Source organism: Ascaphus truei, chromosome 13 (assembly GCF_040206685.1).
Source record: "Ascaphus truei isolate aAscTru1 chromosome 13, aAscTru1.hap1, whole genome shotgun sequence".
Classification (NCBI taxonomy): domain Eukaryota; kingdom Metazoa; phylum Chordata; class Amphibia; order Anura; family Ascaphidae; genus Ascaphus; species Ascaphus truei.
Genome location: NC_134495.1, coordinates 24,813,558 through 24,826,489, shown reverse-complemented (window position 1 = coordinate 24,826,489; position 12,932 = coordinate 24,813,558).

Here is a 12,932-nt window from a genome sequence, read left to right as displayed (position 1 = left end):
TTGAGATCGTCCAATTCTGTCCTGGCTAAAGAGTAAATTGCGAGCACATATTCCTGTAGCTTCACGTTGTTTTTCTGTAGCTCTGTGTAACCATCTTCCTTTTTTTTCAATTGTTCACGGAGCATATCACAGTCATGCCTGGCATTTTTCAGGGCTTCTTCAGGGCTGGTCAAGGGATCGTCACTCACTGGTTCCGGCTCCACTTCCCTGGGATGGTTGGTTGAGGGTTCCTCACTGTTGGCACAGGACAGACATTTCTTTGGGGTACACGACTTCTGCCTTGGGCCCTCTGGATATTCGGTTAACCGCGGGACGAATTCTCCATTTTCTCTAGGCTGCAGGGCAACTCGGTCCCCCTTTTCCTCCATAGGATCTGCGGACGTGTCTGTTCCTTCCACGGTAAGTGAAGAACCGCTTTTCTTTTTCTTTTTCCGCCTTTTTGATTTGGATGACACCGTCCCTTCAGGGATATTGGGGTCTCCATCTTCATTTGAAATTTTAGCAGCGTCACTGGATCCACCCGGCTTTTCTTGCAACTGTAATAGCTGATGGAAATATTTGGTGATCCACTGCTCCCGCTCTGTCTCCTGCTGATCATATTCATCATCAAAGGGAGCGGTCTTTTCTGCTCGTGCCGAGTTCAGACACCCCCACCATTCTTGGGGTGTTTTGTGGATGTGACTCGGTTCGGGTTCCCCGTAAGAGAGGTCTTCCTCTTTATTGGACTGGAAGAGCCACTCTTCCGTGGGGTAGGGTTCATTACAGGAACGCTGCATCTTGTCCTCCATTTTTAGGCTATCAGGTGTAATTGTCTTCCTGACCTCAGGAGGCGCTATTGCAGCTGTTACCACTGTATTTGCTAGAACCCCCAATTGTGGTAGTCCTACAGATGGACATATTTTGCTTGTAGAGGTCATAGCTCTCACAGGCATCTCTGTAGACTTTTCTTTCTTGGGTAATTTTTTTTTTTTTTCAATATCAGCAGTACTGTGCATGCATTTTCTCTTATCAGGTATACAAGATGTGCAGTTGCTAGGTAAAAACATCTATTTGCTTTACACCATTTACTTGCTAGGTATAATCTCTCATTAGGTATGCTGAATGTGTGGTTGCTAGGTAAATAAAAAGTTCTGTTTGCTTTACACCATTTAATTGCTAGGTGCAATCCCTCTGCTTCAGCAACAGAATTTGGTTTTCTGCCTGAGTTCAGTAATTTTCAGTCTCATCTTTGGGTATTATGGCATTCACACTTCACACTTTGGGGTTTTCTCCCAAGATATATATATACTGCACCGACACACTTTATTCGAGCAAATACCCAGTATGTACCTGGCAGATACCTGGAATGCGCCGCTCCTCACCTCTGACAAGCCCCGTAGCGTTTGCCTTCCCAGCCTGGGTTCATGCCTGGCTGACGGGCGGCTGATCTGTTAAATGATAATGATTAGGATTTAATAGGCTGCAATGCTTCGCGTGTCTACCAGATGGCATAAATTCATGAATTGTAATGCAGTATATATATATATACTGTGCAGTATTGCAGCCAGCGGGAATAAAATGCGTCAATCCCTGCCTGGAAAATACCTCAATGCACTCGGGCAGAAAACAGTCACAAACCTCAATACACCCGGGTATACCCGAATTCGTGGGGCTAGCCGAGCTCGAATAAAGTGTGTCGCCAGTGTAGGCAGACTTTTTCACTTGCAGAAAAAAAAAAACATTCTTTGCAGTGTACTATTTCTTTCATTCCCGACAGGGTGACTCAACACTCAGCAATTGGCTTTGAAATACCTTTTACACAGGTCGGAAATTCCTTTTTCCCCTATAGGGCAATTTTACACTCAGCATTTGTTTGTTAAAAATTCCCCTGCTTCAGCACAGTCTTGTATCAATTTTCACACTTTTCTGCATATACTCCATTCACAGCTGGTAGCCCTATGCGGTGTGGCAACCTTTATTTGCAAAATCAGTACCACTCGTGGGTCACCATCTGTATTCACTGCTTCAGCGAAACTTTTGAAAACAACAAACACCTATCCCTTTTTAAGGGCTGACTCACTTCTTGAACCCTGACTATGGCTGGAAGGCAAAACCCCTATTTCAATGACCATATTACACTTTGTGATAGGCAAATAAGGTTTAGCTGTTTCAGTAGTCTCTCTCCTCTTGGGATTGGGGCAAAGAGTCCATCTGTGGTTTTGTAAGTTTCAGTGCAGTGTAAGTTTCAGTGGTGTGTATCCCTTTAACTCTGATCTCTGCTGCATGAGGTTTTTTTTCTAAGTTGCTCAGACTGTTTGTAGGCAAAAAACATAACAAAAAAATTTCAAATAAAAATCTCCGGTCCTTTTTAACTTCAAAGACACCTCTCATCTCACTTCGGACACCATATGTAGACGGACGTTCACAGAGGTACACAATTGGAGACTTTTTGTAAGGTGAAATTATAACAAGGCTTTATTGTGCCTTTTCCTTTTCATCAGGAAACCATCCAAACACAGGGGGCGGGGAGGCGAACAAATCTTCTATTCACTTGGGAGTATTTCTAGTGAAACACTATGCAATTAATTCACATCTCCTTAGTCAAGCATTTCTCCCAGCCCCAAACACATAGCATGAAATAAGCAGATATAAGAAGTCTCTTAAGAATGAAAGTCTTATCTGTTAGCTGCTGTAGAGTAAGCTTCTCTGCTCTCCTGGAACCGCACCCGTGTGTGCACAGAAAATGTCAGCATCCAGGTTTAGAAGTCTTATTTGTCAGCTCCAGAGATCTGTGTTCTCTTGGTCAGTCTCTCCTGGGAGACTCAAGAACCACTGCTCTGTCTCCAAAGTTCAGCTCACAAGTGAGTTAAGGAGTCACTTCCTGTCTCACAAGACAGGCTTTTGTAAGCAATCTAAATCAGGCAGGTGGTGTTTATTAATTGACTACCAGCAGTTAACCACCACACTGCTAGATTAAAGGCACATTAATTGAACAGGGATTACTCCCCTGTTACAGTGCATAATTAACAAAGGTCTTAAATTAGGGACAGCCATTAATCCAACTCTAAATTGGACGCATAAACAAGACAGTTGATGTTTAACCTGCGTGCCCCCCATGTTAAGCTCGTTGGAATAAATTAGCATTAAACATGTCTCTGCTTCACCTGCTGAGTCGTTATTTTAATGGCTCCCATACAGATGTAGCCAGATTGTTCAGAAAAATAAATCCCCCCTTCCCTCCTCCTCCACTCCCCCCTCCCCCCCACTGGAGGTAGCCGTGGCTTTTACTGTCCCCGGAGCCGCTATGCTTATCATACTGTGGCTCTATGGACAGCGAAAGTCTGGCTGTAACTGTACCAACTGTGTTTTGCCGAGAATGGGTGAATGTGGTGCTCAACAATTGTAACCAATTCCATCTGTAGTAGATAATGATATCATGATTGATAGTCTAAGTGAAGATGGAGTTCCCCCAATATGATAGAACAAAAACTGGAAGGGATAAGTGACTAGTAGAGTTAGCCTGACATCCACAACCATGTACACTTTAATGAACACCCAACCAGGTATAATATATATAAAGGACAATGTCCGTGGTATACAGGAAATAATAAGGCACTGCGGCTCTTTACCTGTGTATCCCAAGGGGCACTCTCATCATCCGTGGCGTGCAATCCATCCGTTGTAGGTTCAAGGAAATAGTAGGTGTAGATAGAGCACAGCCGAAGACATCCTGCTTCCAGTATCCAGAGAAGGAAAAACGGACTACATGAACGCACCTACGCGTTTCATGCAACAGCACTTTATCAGCAACTTGATAAAGTGCTGTAGCTTGAAACGCGTAGGTGCGCGTTCATATAGTCCGTTTTTCACTGTATGTCTAGCTTGCAATAAATTACCCTTTTGTTAGTTTTGGAGTGGCCTGGCCTTTTTTCTTTCTCTGGATACTGGAAGCAGGATGTCTTCGGCTGTGCTCTATCTACACCAACTGTGTTTTGCACCTATTTTGGGATAACTCTAAATCCAGGTACTCATTTTACGAGTCACTCACCAGTGATTTGTGCCCACGCAATGAATTTGCGCTTTGATTCCACTGTCCTTAGCCAACTCTAAGTCACCCCCCCCCCTTATCCTACCTTACTGCCTAATCGCACTGTATAACTATGTATTTATATCATGCTCAATGGAGCATGTTATGTGCATTGAGCTAAGCCACTGGGAATAATGAAATATCCCTTCTACCACTAATATTTCGATTTTTACAGGCCAACCTGAAACTGCAGCTTGTCCTTCTACTTACCGGGCATCCAGTTACAAATGCAGGTGAATCGTATTCAGTTACAGTATTTGCGAAGAGGATTAAAGTTCATCATTGTGAAGGTCACCAACAATTTGTTATAATGGATGGCAATTTATTCTTGACAGAGATAGCAGGTTAATTAGGCCGCGGAGCATAGCGGCAACAGCACTCGTCTTAGCTTAGTGAACTGCGTGCAGAGAAAAGGATTTCAATTGGGTCGATCTTCTTTGAAAAGACGCAGCTAGTTGGCACAGAAGTTCAATGCGGTAGCACAATTTAGCATTGACTTGCTGTATCCAAATAAGCATGAAATTGAATCCTATCAAACACGGCGAAGGAAAGTAAAAGACCTGTCAATCAGATCTGCACTAAAAATGTATGGGCTTCAGACACAGCATTTGCTGATTGCAATGTGGATGCAAACTGTTTTAGCAAAATGTTGCTAATGTAGTCTACTGCCGAGGTTCTCACAGCTCCAAGATTGTCGAAAGGCCCCAACTTCAATGGGGCGTTCTGTGTCAGATCGCACGGAACAACACTGTCACAGATTTCGGCCTATGAGGGACTGATGTCAAGGGTTGCAAATAAGGATTATGACACGATGTTGATGCTAGGAGAGTTATATTTGTAGCGAGTCTGTAAATGCACCCATGTATTATCAACTAGACCGTGTTTGCGTCAGCAATTAAGGAGAAGTTATAAGGAATTGCTACAGAAGCAGTTAGGAGATGAGTTGTAGGGTTTGGCTGTAGGAGGTGTTGTAGGGAGAGATGTGCAAAATTTAAGCCCGATGCTGGGACTGTATATAGGGCACGCGTCGTGTTTCGCTCTCTGTCAGGCCATACTTTGCTGAAAGCTTCCGGAAGTGCACAATTTAAAACTCATTGCATTTGTGACCTTGTTAGCCCTTTGAGGCTCTGTGAAACGTTTCACAAGGGAGCCAATGTGGGGGGGTTGATGCTAAGAATGTTGCAACTGCATTTTGAATAGAGTGGCACATCTCTACTTATAGGGAGCGGGTATAAGAGCAATTGGTTAAGCGTTATAAGGAGCTTTTATATGAGCAGTTAGGGGGGAGTTATAGGAGCAGTTGTGGGAGGAGTTATATGGAGCAGCTAGGGGCAGAGTTATAGGGAGCGGTGAAAGGAACATTTAGTGGAGGAGTTATAGGGAAGTTATTGGAGCAGATGTGGGAGGAGTTATATGGAACAGTTATAGGAGCAGTTAGGGGAGGAGCTATAGGGAGCAGTTATAGGAGCAGTTGGGGCGGAGCTATAGGGATCAGTTAGGGGAGGAGCTATAGGGAGAGGTTATATAAGCAGTTAGGGGAGGAGTTATAGGGAGTGGTTATAGGAGCCATTATGGGAGGAGTTTATAGGGAGTGGTTATAGGAGCAGTTATGGGAGGAGTTATATGGAGTGCTTATATAAGCAGTTAGGGAGGAGTTATAGGCAGTGGTTATATGATCAGTTATGGGAGGATTTATAAGGAGTGGTTATAAGAGAAGTTAGGGGAGGAGTAATAGGAGCAGTTATGGGAGGATTTATAAGGAGTGGTTATAAGAGAAGTTAGGGGAGGAGTAATAGGAGCAGTTATGGGAGGATTTATAGGGAGTGGTTACAGGAGCCGATAGGGGATGAGTTATAGGGAGCAGTTAGGGGAGGAGCTATAGGGAGAGGTTAGAAGCAGTTAGGAGAGGTTATAGGGAGTCGTTATAGGAGCAGTTATGGGAGGAGTTCTAGGGAGTAGTTATAAGAGCAGTTAGGGAGGAGTTATAGGGAGCGGTTGTAGGAGGTTATAGGGAGTGTTATAGGAGCAGTTATGGGAAGAGTTATAGGGAGCGGTTATAGAAGCAGTTATGTGAAGAGTTATAATGAGTGGTTATAAGAGAAGTTAAGGGAGGAGCTATAGAGAGTGGTTCCATGCTTGTTGTGGCAAATATACCAAATTATAAAACATTTATTTATAGTAATAAATACATCAATTATTTTCTGTGTACTTAAGGTTCTGGTCCTGTTGTCCTTAAAAAAAACTTTATTGCATGGACCCTTTCAATACAGCTCTACTTATTTACAAACGCATACTTTTTTCTTCTTCTGCAGCTCATAATTTGCCATTCTAGCAGGTGATCTTTGTTTGCTCTCAGTAATCAAAGTATGGGGAACAAATCCACAGGGGTTGCATTTGTATCCCTTTCGCTGGCAGTGCGCCTGCTGCTGCAGCGGCAGCTAAAGGGTTAAACGTATCCAGTCTTAATGCCTTGAGTGACATCTTCCAGCTAGTGTGCGCTGCTTCCGATTCATTTTCTGCAGTGCTCCTTGAACCCTGATATTCCATTAGTTCCAGTTCGTTCACCTACTTAACCCTTTCTTCACCTGCATAGCGCAGAGTCCATTAGAGGTACTGATTAATGGTCTGGAATCAGCTATGAGCCATAATGCTGCCTTCAAACCAGAGATGCGCTGTTACAATATGCCAGCCACTAATTCGCAGCAAACCTTGGACCTCCGAGAAAATGACTCAGACTCCAGTCTGTTGCCGCTTCCTCTTCAACATATCCCCCCCCCCCCTCATTATCAGCATGCAGTGAAATAACTGTGGTTGAACCTTCTACTGATTAAACACAAACGGAGGAATAATAATACGCTTTTGAATCAGTGTGATCCGTGAATGAGCTTTCACTTCCTCTGCTTCATGACGCTTTCAAAATCATGCGAAGCTTATTTTCACAAAGCACATCGCTCTACAGTATGTTTCAGTACCTGATTGTATTTGTTTATTTATACAATGCTTTACCAGGAAATAATACATGGAGAGTTACGTATCATTTTCAGGTATGTCCTGGGCACAGAGTTGTGGTGACAATACATGGTTATAACATAAATGAACAGAGGTTACGCATTCAATTTACAGACATTTCATGGACGGTTAGAGATATATGATTATGGGTGTATGCAACAGTTACAGTCATATATGTATGCAACCGTTACAGACCAGATTAAAATGAGAGGCAGCTGAAATCTTTAAATTACTTATTCTGGAGGCGGTTGTGAGAGTCTCAGGTAGGTTGTTCCAGTAGTTTGGTGCACGGTAAGAGGAAGAGGAGTGACCGGATACTTTGTTGAACCTTGGGACCGTGAACAGTATTTTGGAGTCAGATCTCAGGTGATAAGTGTATATATACAGTAATTACTACAAGTGCTACGTGTGGTAGGGGTGAGGATCTTGTTAAGATAGATGGGTAGCTTGCGCAGAAAGTATTTGAAGGCAAGACAGGAAAAACTTAATTTGTATTCTACAACATATGTCCGAATTGTATCCAATGGCAAATATGGATTAGTCCACTTCCTGATGAAGCACTACGTGTAATACATGCATAGAGGTCACGTGAGGCGGTTACGTGGACTTCCAACTGGTGAGAGCGGTGACCGAGAGATTGAGGGTTCCAACCCAGCGCGAGTGAGTGGATCGGCTCCGAACCTTTAACATCTTCTGCACCTAGCTGAGTTCCGGAGCTCTCCGGCACCTCTCTCCATTTAGGGCAACTGTGAGTTTACTTTATTTCATTCATGTAATTGAGTGTATGATTGTGCATTGTGTTTTTGCCTATACATTGGTTTTAATATCTGTGATACCCGAGAGGGTTTTTACCAATACATTTCATAGCTACTCAGTGCGCCTTTCTGCCTATCTTTTCCCCATGGATTAGTCCACACAGATATTTTTAGTGCAATCTGCAGGTGGGTTTTGTGGTGGGAGGGGGGGGTAGGAGGGATGTGCGGATTTGGTCTAAAAATCTGGGAAATTCCGGGAAACAAATTTGGACTGGTTCCCCCATCTCTAGTATTACCACTATTAAAAGTTAGACTGAGAAATTAAAACACATCCATTATTTCCACTGCCATCAACAATATTACTCTAATATAAGTCAGGATCGCCCGCTCACCCCATAAACTTCCATCTGATTTCCTTGTTAAAGGCCTTAATATAAAAGAGAGAAAAGTTGCGCCAAAAGTGGGTTATCCTACTGTTCTGTATGTAGCTTCAGTCTTTGCACAATGCAGTCCCGCAGCCTGAGTCTCTCAGAGGTGATTCACCAACCTCTGTATAGATACTGGTAGAAAGAAGGGGTCCTCTGGCGCGTTGCTCTGCTTGTGGCTCCACGACGTTTAAAACATATAAGTAAAGGAGAGAAGAGAGGGGACCACAGTAAGGGACCAACACAGTGGTTATACACAGCTCTTCGTTTGAATAAGGGGGGGGGAGGGTGGGTGGTTAGAAGATCAGTGGAGGTTGAGAGATAATGCTGTATGAGAGGAGACACACTCACATCAAATATCTGATATCTTGAGCTGTTGTACTCTTCTCTTTATGTGACTGTATCTGTTGAGGGTGAGGAAAAGCCTCCTGGTATCCTCATTTTGTAAGGTCAAACAGGCATTTCAGTTAATAAGTTTAACCAAAACTGGTGTTGTAGGCTCTCCGATGTCAGGATACTTCTGATGGTATATGGGCTCCCTGACGACAGGATACTCCCGATATCTTGCAGGCTCACAGATGTCAGGATATTCAATAACAAAATATCAGCGAATTCATAGCGCCAGCAGTGGTGTCGGATGGAAAATGGGAACAGTTAGGACAAGGGTAGGCAATGACACCTCCACAGCTGAATACAGTCCTCGTACCTTGGAACTTACAAATGACAGAACTACAGATGTAGCCAGGGTTATTGCTCCTGCTGGCGTAATATTCCGCGTTCACGGCCATTGAATCCTACGGAAACTCTGATAGTCTGCTTTATAACGCTATGTTCTGCGTTACCAGTTGGTAAAATAAAGCTGGCAACATCTGTACTCTTCTTCTGTATATTTGGAACTTATCTAGCAGCAAAGATTCTTCTAACACTGGCAATGTATTACTGCTATGGAAGTGGTCTCTTTTACCACCGCATGTTGACAAGTCCTGTACAGAAGTATCTGCACCTTTTTGTAGGATTAAAAAAACACATAACAGAAGAGAGCACGACCGTGCCCAGTGTAGCATTGAGATTACAGTATACACTAAGAAACAAACCGGTTAATATTGCACGTACAGAATAATGAACTTACAAAGCTTATCGCAAGTTCGGAGGAGAAATCCCAAGGATGTGGTGGACCTGTGTTCCGGCGTCCTGTCTCGGTACCACTACAAGTGTCTCTCTGCGTGGCTTTCCAGGTTACGACGTCAGAAGACCGTACTCTCCTTTAGGAATCTGCAAAGGATTGGTGGGATGGCTGACCCATGACAAAATATATATCGGAACTCGCCAGCAGTAACAAAAATAAAAAAAGATTTACTGTTTTGCATGATAAAAAAAAAATGAAACATAACAAAACGGACAAAAAAAATCTCCCACGCGTTTCACACCCAATTGGTGCTTTGTAGACCCTTTACCCTTCCTAAACTTGTTTTAGATCTTGTCTTTCGTCCTCCAATCCTATTGTACTGCGCTACGGAATATGTTTGGCGCGTTACAAATAAATGACGATGATAATAAAAATAAAATACAAAAATAATAGTTCTCTGCCGCTGAATGACGCTACTTGCAGCTATAGGAACCCTACGGTTACTGAGTTACGCAGGAAGACCAGTTTGTGCTGTTCTAGAAGAAATAGAACAGGTTGGGATTTATGAGGAATCTCGATACACCGCAGCCTATCTGATAAGCACAGCAGCACAAATGACATTGCAGTGTCTTGGTTATTTTATGTGCTGCATAAGGTCACATCGTAGTCACTGGTCAAAGCTGCATTGAAAAGCTTCTTACCAGCAGCATACTTCATTTTGGGATGCTGTTTCTTTGTTCTGAATGAGCTTGAAATGCTCCGGTTTGTTGCAGTTTTGTATGATCTCTGCATTGCAGAACCAATCAATCAGAATTATTCCACTGCTTTCCTCCCATAGCACAGAGGTGCCAGCTTTCAGATGCTCACTTCTGGGAGTCTTTTCACCACAAGTTAAAGAGGATGTGCAGACGGAAGAAAAACAAAGTTGCAACACGCCATATGAAGGAATACATAGAATCCTGTGTGTGTACCAAAGGAGCTAGGGTTATTCAAACCTCTGCGTGTTAAAATGGAATTGTCTGTCATATTCTGCGTCATCATTGCCATTGAATCCTATGGAAACCCTGTAGAATTCTGAATTATTTATCAGTAAGACTAAGCTGGCTACATCTGTATATGTACAGATGTAGGGATCTTTGTGTCAATGTAGATAAAAGTGTGTTTACATGCACTGCTCCCCAAGGTGCATGCTGGGGCAGAGACACAGAATGTGATACATCTCATTATAATCTGTGCACCATGTAACTCTTCCCCAACTCCTCCTACTGACTCTCCCCAAGGTGCAAGCTGGGGCAGAGACTCAGAATGTGATACATCTCATTATAATCTGTGCGCGGTGAAACTCCCAAAAAACCCCACCCAACTCCTCCTATTGACACCCCCTGCAAGGGGCAAGCTGGGGCAGACGGAGACAAATTGGAGCAAAATATTTTGATACATATGTGCTCTGGTTATGTGCTGAAAATGTCTTCATACATAGACACTATAGCGTGTGACATTGTATATCCCCGTTGTATATCCCTGTTATAACCCAAAATATCACAGACTCTCCATATGATACAATGGCAGTGTTGATGCAGAATATCTACAGTATGTATACCTCAGCATATCACACCAGAGGGAATAATAAAGCCTGGTACATCAGCATGTAGGTACTCATACACATAAGAGTGAGGACTAACATATTTTAGGGACAACTCATGGGTAATCGATTTGGGGGATTGAACCTCAAAACGCTATACTTTTCAAATATATCATACTTGTGCATTTGCCTAATAATACAATTACATTCTTCTTCCTTATGATCATCTACACCTCAGGATTTGTAAAAGTTCCAATGTGCAGTAACACCCTCCCCCCCCTAACTGCTATTTATTTTTATGGGCTGTGTGAATCTGCCCCGCAGTGTAACTCTCATTTATTTTGTCTGATTATATTGAGCAGAGAAGGTAAGCAAAGGCGCACAGCAGCAGTGGGGTTAATACATCTTGACCTTTGATGCAGTGGTCAAGTGGACTCTGCTAGTTCTGGTTATCCCTTGGATCACATGTGTTCTTATGGACTGTTATACTTTATTGGTTCCATTTTGCCATCCCTGTATGGATTATTTACCTGGATCAGATCATATACATATATGAGCATCACTCTCTCTTCCCACTTCCTGATTATATTCTTGGGAGCATCTAGTTTTAGCATCTAGAGGCCAACATTGCATTGCTACACAATCACTTGCATATACAGCGCCTCAAGAAGCAACAGTGTCAGACCTGTGTCCAAACTTGCTCATTGTCTGGGGCTCTCGCTCATTGTCTGGGACTCTCGCTCATTGTCTGGGGCTCTCGCTCATTGTCTGGGACTCTCGCTCATTGTCTGGGACTCTCGCTCATTGTCTGGGACTCTCGCTCATTGTCTGGGACTCCCGCTCATTGTCTCTGACTCTCGCTCATTGTCTCTGACTCTCGCTCATTGTCTCTGACTCTCGCTCATTGTCTCTGACTCTCGCTCATTGTCTCTGACTCTCGCTCATTGTCTCTGACTCTCGCTCATTGTCTGGTGCTCTCGTTCTTCAATGGACTCTCTTTGATATGTAACCCCTCCATCTGGTGCTGAGGTGGGGACCTGAGTCTGTATGTCTATGTTAGATACCACACGTGGGAGCAGCAAAAAGGGACACAACACTTGGGTATATATGTAACTGATTAATATATTGGTTTAGATATCAACAGTTGTATAGTAACCTTGTGCTCCTTAGGAATAGGATCACCACATACAAGTCACAGTACAATTCTCATTACAGTTCACATTACGCACTGTGCATGTGTATGTGTTATAGTCAACCTAATGGGCTTCCCAATCCTGGAGGACAGTCCTATATTTGAGATATCGGTACACCATTGGAGCTCATGTGTTATAACTGTGTGTAGCAGGCCTGTACTTCGCAAATGTTGACTTTGTTACCACTATACCTCTGACCCATCGGGAGATCCCCTCTGTCGGCAGTCTCTCCTGCTTCCTGGTCTCTCTCTCTTTAGGCTGTTCTCTGTCCTGTCAGTCATTGCTGTCCCTCCTTGTGGGATATGTGCAGGTCCTGTCATGCAGAGGGCTGTCGATCAAGCCTCACTCTTCCAGGCCTGAGCAGAACTGATCTAGTGTCATCGCTGCCCCCTGTTAAACACTCCTCTCCCTCTACATCCCTTCTCCATCACTAGCCTCTTTACTGGCTCATCATACTCACATGTACAGTACATTGGAGAGGAACCTGCTAGGGGAAAGTGTGCATATATTGCTTGCCATACACAGGGGGGTACAGAAAAAAAAACCCAGTAATTTTCCATTAAAATGCCTTTTTTAACGTCTGCCAAATCTCAATGATTTCGTCTTTGGAGTGTGACAGTCACCCAATATACATAATATACATATAGCAGGCTTTCCCTCTCTTTATGGTGTGTTAGGGTAGCCGTGATAACCCATCCCCTTTCAACACGTGTTCAGTGCGCAATTAACACAGTATCTATTTACCAACAAAATGCATTAGCGGTTAAAAGAGCGCC